Below are 10,389 nucleotides of genomic sequence, written 5' to 3'. Positions count from 1 at the left end.
AGAAATGACTTTAACCTTTTCTTGGTGTGTCTGTGTAATATTATAATTACAGACCATATATATCCTACGAAGTCGTGATGCACTTAACCCTTTAGAGCCGATCGGAGCGGGAACGCTCTGTTTTGCGTAACTATTTTTAAATCCCAGTAGCACTGCAACCACGTAAGCTAGCGCAAAAATTTTTTTTGCATATGAAACCGGAGGAGTTGTACTTACATCTTATGCCATCAGCTTGTCCTAGGTCACGGTTTCCTTCCACATAAAGCTTTGCAAAAACTGCATAAAAAGCGCTTGCAGGAACAAAAACATAATATTCCAGAAACACGCTTTACCGATCCGATCAGCTGTTCATAACACTTCCTATGTTGGAATAGACGTCAGCGCGAACTTTTGCATTTCCGCCATTACCTGCCCAAAACCGGAAGTGACGTCATTTTCGCGGAAATGTAGTCTTTTTTGCCATCAGGGCCTCAGGGCCTATACTGCTCTTTTTAAAAGTTATCTTTGACTTTATGACTTTCTGTGTCGTTTCTGGGATGCTTAGGACTCATATTGCACTGCTGGAAATAGTTTATTTTGATGCATATGCTGCTTTTTTGCAAATTTGCAGTATAATATTTATTTTCGTTTTTCCTGCAGTGTATAAAAATTGGTGTATTTCAAAAATAAAACTATGAAGACACTCAAAATAAATTTCCTGTGGTGGGAAACTATTTTGTGCAACTTTTTTGTATTTACAGTTTTGAGGGATAAGCCTCTTAAATTTCTCTAACTACAAATATATGTTAAAAAATCAAAAACGATTTTCAATTTTTTTGTAGTTTATTGCACTTTTTTGCAATTTATGTAATTACTATGCACTTAATGAATACATATTATTAAAATCTGGGCTATAATGGTTGTATTGATGTATAGCAACTTGAAATGCTCCCAAAAATGGCTCCACAGCATGTAAAAATATAATATAAGCTCTGGCGGACTTGGTTCTATGGTAGGTCTTAAAGGGTTAATAGAGGACGTCCTGGGTCTTGGGTGTCTTCTTTTAGCAAAAATGCAGGAAATTATTAACAACAACAAAAAAAAACAAAAAAAAGTACAACTGGAAGACTGAGCTCATCCTTAAATACCAGCTGGTTGATGCACTGATTAATAACAGGTGTGTTAGCTGACGCACAGAAAGCAGTGGACTCCACCTAACCACAGGGGACCTGTCAATTGTCTCCAGGAAACAGCAGGTAAGCAAAATCAACAACATAAATAAACATTGTCAGGCTGAAAAAGTAAAACTATCAGAGAGATGGCCAATTAAAAAAATATGGTAACTTCTTTTTAATAAAGAATTCTGCGATAAAGATATATTTCCATGGTTAAGGAAAACGCCTTCACATCTAACAAAATCAGCAACGCTCTTGGGGAGAATCACCATCAAATGTCAACACAGAGGATTTACTAGAAGGTGAAAACCACTCTTTAAATTTAAAGATTAAAGCTCCAGTAAATTATTCTTGGGAGAATAAAACCATAATGAAATTATCTTGAGGCAACAGTTGTCTCAAGGTGTCTTACACTGTAAACCCTACACTATTCTGGAGAAAACCCCAACAATCTAACTCCCCCTTTGAGAAAGAACAACAAAAGCAACAGTGGGAAGGAAAAAAGTCTCTTTTAACAGGAAGAAACCTCCAGGAGAACCAGGCTCAGCAAGGGGCAGCCATCTGCCTGATGAAATATAATATTCTTCAACAACTGTTGACCTGATCTCAGACCAGTAGAGCGTGCTTTTCAGTTATGGGAGACAAACTGAAGACAGAGAGACCCACATACAAGCAGCAACTAAAGGCAGCCATTGACACCAAAAGAATTTCAGCTGGAAAATGAAAACAAACTTTATATTTAAAATTATGTTAGTTTGTCCAATTACATTTGAACTTATGGAAATGAGGTAATGTTTAATAGTTTTTTTTCTTGTTATTTTTGTCTTTTAGGGATGCAAATGCAGGCAAAAAGTTATCAAAATCTTTCGCCTTTTTGCCTGAAAAGCAGGGGCAGGCAGTGAACAATAAAGCAGACTTGCTCTTGGCTACTTGCATGTTTCCATCTGTCAGCTCATAGTGAGAATCTCTTTTTCCCCTAATATTTCTTCCTATTTTGAACAGCGTCTTTAGCAAGACTCATGACTCATATGAGAACTGAACTTTTGGAGCTAGCTTCAAATGGCGATTCAAGACACTCCAGGCTTGAATGGCCTGCATTTTTTTTGGCTAGTCTTCAGTTTGATTCTTAGTTTGCTTACTGTTTAGTTTTTCACCTTTTGTGTATTTCCTTTGTATTTATTCCCAGTTAAAAGTGATGTTTGCTTTTGTACTCAGTTTAGTCTTTTAGGTTTTATAGTTATAGTTCTGCACTTTCCTCATGTTCCCTTTGTATCAGTGTTGGGTGTTCCTGTTAGTTTAAATTATTTTTGAAGCCTTTGTCTCACGTGTTCAGTTATACTTTCCCCAGTCTCGATGCCTTGATTGTTTACACCCGTATGTTCACCTTCCCCAAGTGTCTCTGTGTGTATTTATACCCTCAGTTTGTTTCTGTTCTTTGTCATGTCATACTGTGTATCCTGTACTGTTACTTCTTCCATCCAGGTAGGAAACGTACACCTGGAAGCTTTATTATTACTCTTATTTATTATTGTGAACACCAGTAGTTTACCAGTTTCCCATGTCAATCTGTTGATTAGTTGCTGATATTTCTCACTCAGTCCCATTCATGTGCTAAAGATAAGTCTGTAGGAGTTCATCGTCTGGTGATGATGGTGTTAGGATATTTCTATCTAAACAAAGTATTTCTACAGCTGATCATTAAACAGCTAAATGTGATGACCACATTTAAACCTCTGTGTTAATCTTTTGAAACTGTAATTGGTGTCTCTTAAGTAAGATGCAGCCTTTGTACAGTCGCTTAACTCAGAATCAATATGGCAGAAATGGAAATATTGTAGCACAGATGATGTTCCCAAAGCTTAAAGGAAGGCATCTAATGTGAAAAACATTAAGTCATTTGTCAGCAGTGGAAAAATAGATGGGCAATTTGGATAAAGGCTGCATTGAATGAGAAAAACATTTTCATGGTCTCCTCTAAATGTCACATTGTGGCTTCAGTTGCAGTTTGTCATCCTACTGTAGTCTGAGACCGTCCCTCTGAAATCATGTCACTTAATTCTTTTTTCCGGCTCCTTTGTCCTTTGTTTTCGCTCTTTTATCCGACATCTCTTCCTCGCTGCTTCTTAGAATTAACCTCTCTGTATTTACTGCACATCTGTGTGTGTGTGTATATATATATATATATATATATATATATATATATATATATATATATATATATATATATATATATATATATATATATATATATATATATATATATATATATATATATATATATATATATATATATATATATTTTTTTTTTTTTTAATATCGCTTTGCTGTCCTCCTGTAGTTCTACTGAGCAGCCGTTGGCTCTTTGTCCCATGTTCTTAAAGTACTAATCATAATGCCATGGGATCGTGCACCATGAATTCACATTAACTTGATGCATGAGGCTATATGCACTTCATCAGAAGGGAGCTGGGCTGCTAAGTAGATTTTATGACATTTCCCCCCCAGCTGATTCCAAGATCAACTTGTCTACATGAGGAGATGGTGATCTGCTACACTATATCTACCACAATTGCACTCAGACGAAGAGCATCTGAAAATGGAGTCAAAACTGAAGCTCCTCATGGTGCAGTCAAATATAATGGCTGAGATTTAGGCCTATATTCAGTGTATAAAGGGTTAGGGATGAACAGAGTATACTATTTGTCTTCAATAAAGACTCTGTTGGTCTTCATTTTTCATTAGATGTGGAGGTCTCTGAAGTTTTAGGTATGGGATGTAACACTCACTCAACAAGCACAGAAAAAGTGAAATAGTAACCAGGTACTATCTAGAGGAGTGGCTGGCTGGTTTTTGCTTTGATTTTAATGAATTTATTCTGCTTTTTAAAAAAAAAAAAAAAAAAAAAAAAGGTATATCTGTGCCTTATGTTGTTCTACCTTAAGGTCTGATAATCCACTTGTCAACTAGGCCCAGAGTGGGGTCGCCATGACAGCTGCTGGGTCTATGTGTGTGATGTGTGACATTCCTGCCATACCAGTCGTAATCACGCAGACTACAAGACGCGCGCGCACACACAGAGAAGGAGAGAGAGTGGAGAAGAGGTTAAAGAAGGAAGTAAAATTTTAATTTGAAAGTCACAAGCTTGAACCCCAAAACAACCAGTGTGTCCATACTACCATGTATGTTTGGGTTTGTGTGTGTGTTTTTTTTTTTTTTTTTTTTTTTTTTTTTTATAAAGGGAAGGGGGGGGCAGTGATTTAAGGTGCTGGCACAGTCGTTAGCACTGTTAAAAGAAGATTCTGGGTTTGAATGTTCTGGCTTGCTGGGGCCTTTCTACGTGGAGTTTGCATATTCTGCCCGTGCTCACACGGGCACTCTCTGAGTACTCAGAGACACTCTAAGTTTGTCCCACACTCCAAGGACATGCATGTTAGATTGACAGGTGTTGAGCGTGATTAGTTATCTCTCTCTCCCTCTCTCTGTTAGGGCTGTGATAAATAGTTCCCACCTCTCCCTCATAGCCTTTAACTCGCTCACAGCTCTGATGGAAAGAAAGAGAGCTTTTCTTTCAAAGGTGCAATGTTCTATAAATTAAACCATAAAAAAAAAAAGTGTTTAAAAACTGCAGTTCCACAATTGGGCATTTGAGGCTGGCTAAAAAAATTGGGCCAATCCCTTTAGAGCCCAATCTATAAGGGGGCTGACCAACTTGATAGGCATACAGGCCTAGAGACCTTCTGGGAAACTCTTGTTTCTAGGGAAAAATGCACATTCCCTTACAGGTTGCCAAGTGTTTGGTGGAGGTTCCTGACTGCTTCCAGGTAAAATTTCTTCCAAACAGGGTGCTTCACCAAAAATCTTGTTTTCGGTTTGGTCACCAGCAGATTGCTGCAGCTGCCGGTGGTTGGCATGGAAGGTCCCAACTGTCTGCAACTACGTGCAAACCACTAACTGAGCAGTAGTGAAACTTGGGAAAGTGTGACGCAAACTGGAAACATTTGCTTTCAAAGTAAAAGTTGTAGCATCAAAAGCCACAGTGATAAGGTGTAACTTTTAATTTTTAAACCCTCTGTGCTCTACACATTTGGAGAAATGGTAATAGGCAACAAATTACATATTTTCTAGTATAATTTAAGGGTTAGAGTTAGGATGATTGTTAAGGTGATTACTTGGCCTTTAGAAGGTGAAACTGATTGCACTAGAAAATTAAAAATTTGTAGTCCTTTTGCCTAGTAAGTACATTTTGTACTGTTTAGTTTAACATGTCTGCCTTAAGAGAAACCAAAATGGTACCGGCCATAATGCCATACATGAGATTTCAGAAAAATAGTGCTCAAACCAGTGAGTGACATCATGGTTGTTACATCCATTTTTACAAACTGTGGTTGTTGCCTATTTTCAACAAAACTAGTCCATTCCAACCAAACCAAACCCATCTTTATTCCTTAAAAACCCTCTTGATCTTCATAATTAACTGTCTCAACATAGCCAGAAACCTCATGTGCTTCTTAAAATAATTATGGGCTTCTGCTTCATTAAAGTAAAACTGTGTTTCAATGTACCAAGCACAATCCTGTTTGATTAAGGTTCGGCTATAAAAAACAACAAAAAAAACCAAACAACTGATCGAGCCAATCAAACAGGAGAAAACAGGATCTCAGAACACTGGAGATAATGTCTGTTTTATCATTCACAGCAGAGACACAAACACACACACGTTTGTAAACCCACACACTTCTCAGTGGTCAGATTTATGACATCCTCCAACATAACAGATGACAAATGGTGCATAGTTGTGTGAGTAGGAAGATGAATGATGTAGCTATAAAATAACACACCGAAGATGCTGCTGGCATTTATGTCTTACCCAGCCCCGCTATGTGCCTGCTGCCAGGTCAGATGCTGCATTTTTTTTGTTGTACCACTATCACTTTATATGTGTTTGCAGTGTTTATGGTTCATGGTGTTCAGTTTGCTGGCTCATTAGCTCCAGAGAAAAGGGTTGGTTTTTTTTTTTTTTTTTTTTGTACACAACAGCCTTTGTTGATAGATTTGATGAGCTGTTGTTAGAAGGCAAAGCCAAGTAATTCAGTTTGTTTAATTACACTGCATAATAAAAAACATGTATAACAACATGCAAGAGCTTGACAACGCTGATCTGATTACAGTCAAACCTGTCTTCATAATCCAGCAGATTTGTGTCCTCGGTGGAATTAAGCTCATCTTTTGTACTTTCTACCAAGGATCTCTTTATTGATTTAAAGTGCTCCTATGTATCCAGCTCACTTTTACTGCTCTGTCATATAAAAACTACATCCTCCTTCCATTGGATGGATAACCACCTCTTAAATCAAAGCCATAAAAAGCTCTTATTTCTTGTTTTTTCCACTCAACTCTTTCCTTTCTACCTCATCTGTTTTTTTTCTTACTCTTTTGCTCTAAAAGATCATTTTATCCACATTCCTCTATATCATTCTCACCCTTTTAATACGTTTTGCTCAAAAGCTTCTGAAATTTAATGTGCACTGCTGACTAAAAGGGAGAATTACTGCTCACCAAAGTGTTGTGCAATGAGCTTTTCCACACTTACTCAGAAAACCAGCGAGAGGTCTGGGCTAAGGCAAAAAGCATTTTCACAACTCTTTCCTGCGAGTCATGGCTCTTGAAAAAACATACACTTTGGTCACCCAGCTGATGTGCCAGAATCACATTTTAGGACAAAACATACAGAATCATATTTTTCTTCTCTTTTATAACAGTTTGGACATTCATTTATCAGTAAGAATGTGTAAAAGTAGGTCATGTATAATACATAACAAGCAGATTTCCAGTAGTCACTTTGCAACAACAGAGTTTACACATCCCACGAGCATCTGTTTAACACTGCAGATTAAAAAAAGAGGCGGCTGGTGGACGCAAGGCTGAACTTGGTGTTCACACTGCAAGCAACACCATTATCAAGTCAGAGAAAGTCCATTCACTTCCCACTTCAACTCAGCCAACGTGTGGACAACAAACAAATTCATCAGAAGTAATGGAAATGCGCAAACTAAACTTTCTGTGACGTCTTCCTTTCAGAAAATAATCTGATTTTCAAACTTGGATGCTTCTCATTTAGTCTGATTTTGTTTGTTGAAGGCAAATGTCCGGTTAATTTTTAATTTCTACGTCTTTGCTAATTATTTAATATTATAACAACTCGAGGGTTATCTTGTTTATGTTAGAACCTTTCTAATCCAGCAATTGCAGAGCCACAACCCAGTGTACTCATACTACCAGTCCCAAGCTTGGATAAATAGCAAACATGATATCAGAAAGGGCGTTTGTCATAAAATCTTTGCAGATCATAAAGACTCAGAGTTACATATTGGATTGATTGGGGTCAGGTTAACAGGAATGTGGAGGTGAGAGTAGAGACCTTAAATCCAGGGACTTTGACTGGTAAAGGGAGAGAGAGATGGATATGTGATATGATGGAAGGTAAACTGGTGTACTCTTTATACAGGAGACCACGTGGAATGGAAGCAAGCTCAGAAGCATTGAAGGTGGATTCAAACTGTTTTGCCATGGTGTAGATAGAAAGAGAAATGAACTAGAGCAGTGGTCCCCAACCTTTTTTGCGCCATGGACTGGTTTATGTCCAACATTTTCACGGACCGGCCTTTAAGGTGTCGCGGGTAAATGCAGCAAAAGAAGATTTATTCATAACACACGGGAAACCGAGTTAACGATAAAAACACACACAAAAAAAACTATTAAAAACCCTGAAAACCATAAATTTTACACTTGAGCCTCAGCTCTCGTGGCCAGTAACCAAATGACTCACAAACCAGTACTGGTCCGTGACCCGGGGGTTGGGGACCGCTGAGCTAGAGGCAATCTTAAAGAAAAATCATGTGGATGGTGTTGTGGAGGTAAAGAGAGTCTGAGACAGGATCCTAAGTTTAAAGCTGGACACTGAACAACTGATGCTGAACATTGGATGTCAGCTAGAAGAGAGAGAGAGAGGAATTCTGACGTAAGTTAGAAATGGTAGTGGTTGAATTGGTAGAGAGTATCTGGAGTGGTGATTGGAGAAAGCTTCAATATAGATGAAGGAAACAGAGGTGGCAAGCAGGTGTTGGGTAGTTGTGTTGTTAAGCACTACTACTAGATTTTACAAAAAAGGTGGGAATGGCTGTTGTGAACACACATATTTTAAGAGTGAAGAACATGGGGTGACATAAGAACGGAGGAAACTGCAGAGGGGTTGACTATGCTAAAAGAGATAGGAGACTGCAAGGTGGTGGCAGGGGAGAATATAACTTGGCAGCATTGAATAGTAGTCTTTAGGCTAATTTTGAAAATCAAGAAGGGGGAGCAAGTGAAGGCAGAGGCAAGGATTAAATGGCAGATGCTGAGGAAGGAAGAATGTTGCAGGGAGGAGTTGAGACAGGCTTTGGGTGGTAGTGAAGTGTTACCAGATGAGTGGGAAAGTACAGCTGAAGTGGTGAGGGGAAACTGCCAATAAGGTGTTTGGTGTATCCTCTGGACTGAGGAACGAAGATGAGGAGATTTGGTGGTTTGCAGTGGTGATGGACAGGACAGATGAGGTGTATGATGACTACGATGACTTTGCAGATGACATGGTGATCTGGAGTAAGAGTAGGCAGCAGTATGCACTGGAGAGAAGAAGGGTGAAAGTCAGTAGAAGTGGAAGACAGAACATGTGCGTGAATAAGAAGGAAACAGGTGGAAGGGTGAACATGTAAGGTGTAGAGGTAGTGAAAGGTAGCGAAGAAGACAACGCAGGGAGGGTTGAGTGTGTGGATGAGTGTCGGCAGAGATTTTTGACAGAAGGATTGCAGAAGCAGAGCTGAAGATGCCGAGGTTTTCATTGGGCGTAACCAAGGATGGATAGGAGTCAAAATCAGTACATCATTGGAAGGACCAATGAGCTCATGCCACAGCAAGGTGCCCATCGTCCCTCCAAAATTCGCAAGAACCGCTGCTCCTCTTACAATATTCAGCCGTACCTCCAAAAGAAAACATATCACTTGGTTTCCATATGTCACACATTACAGTACAATGTGAGTTACGAAGAAATGTGAGCGAGACAAGCAACTGCATAATTTCTATTTTGGATTACAACTGCTAAAATGGATCCAACTATAAAACTGCAGCTGATTTTAACAGTTATAGTAGCCCAGGGATCGTTTTACACAGCACTAATCAAATGTAGCTTGAATTTTTCAACATGTCTAATTTCTCAGACTGTACATATTTGTACCATGCACGCACTCTGAGATTAAAGATTTAGCATTTGTTGAAAGCCCAATCTCCTTGGGCATTTCTGAGTCAGTGTGAGTGATTTAGTGTCGAGTGTGGAGAGGAAAAAGCTTGTCGGCGAGATAGCATCAGTTCTACCTGCAGACTTCGAGCCCATCAGCATTATTTCATTATCTCTCCCTCTGTCTCTCTTTTTTTTCTCTCTCTCTCTGTTTCTCCCTTTAACATTAACCTTTTATATGATAGATACTTTGTTTGCCTCCCTTTTCTGGCTCTCCCTTAGTCTCCCTCCCTCCATTTTCTACATCCCAAGTAACAAACCAGACATTTCTCACTCTCACAATTATTCACTGTAGGGTCAAACTGGTCCTTCTGCCCACGGCTTCATTTCACCTCTTGGGAAGGAACGATGAGCTCTTGAATGCATTTGCAGTCTTGCACACAGGCAATGTTTCCCACTTAGCTCTATAGCTCTTTGTAGGTATGACCTTTCTCAAGCAATATCCTCACTGACTCAGACTGCTGCTAATAGTTCACATTTGGGGCGTTTACAGCAGTTCAGTGTTATGTTGTTAGCTCTAACAAACTAAACATTTATTTGTGAATTTCCTTTATTTTGTACTATTGAGACCAGCTCCATTTCCTGAAGTATGTGACAATAAATAAGAGCGGAAGAAACTTTTTTTTGTCATTCAGTGCAAACTAACTTTCCTCAGATACATTGTTTGACAAGGCAGCTGAGTCACACTGACCTGGCTGAGGTTAGCGAGCATGTAATTAACTGAAAAGAGAGTTGCTGGACATTCCCTATCAACAAATCACAGACATAATGGCTACATTAGTAGCATCTTAAACACGGAGATAGGAGACATAGGGCTGCATTTGTCTGGAATGCAGCAACAGCCCAGATAAGGAGACGCTTTGGACGAGTTACAAAGAGAGCCCAGGCTGAGCACTAATCATATCT

At 39.0% G+C, this 10,389-nt stretch overlaps 1 protein-coding gene across 2 annotated transcripts in view; it reads left to right on the top strand.

The window, feature by feature from the left end:
• The first annotated feature begins 1,170 nt into the window (after positions 1 to 1,170).
• The window catches only part of prickle1b (prickle homolog 1b), a 75,638-nt gene continuing 66,419 nt past the window's right edge, over positions 1,171 to 10,389 (top strand). The window contains exon 1 of one of the 2 annotated variants that reach the window (XM_040035164.1): positions 1,171 to 1,235. The gene's annotated coding sequence lies outside the window, so the exon portion shown is untranslated. The remainder of the gene's footprint in view (positions 1,236 to 10,389) is intronic. The other variant, XM_040035166.1, reaches the window with a different exon arrangement.

The sequence above is a fragment of the Simochromis diagramma genome, unplaced genomic scaffold (assembly GCF_900408965.1).
Source record: "Simochromis diagramma unplaced genomic scaffold, fSimDia1.1 OVJJ01000816.1, whole genome shotgun sequence".
NCBI classification, from domain to species: domain Eukaryota; kingdom Metazoa; phylum Chordata; class Actinopteri; order Cichliformes; family Cichlidae; genus Simochromis; species Simochromis diagramma.
Note: the sequence above shows the minus strand (reverse complement) of the source record. Positions and strands in the feature narration are given on the sequence as shown.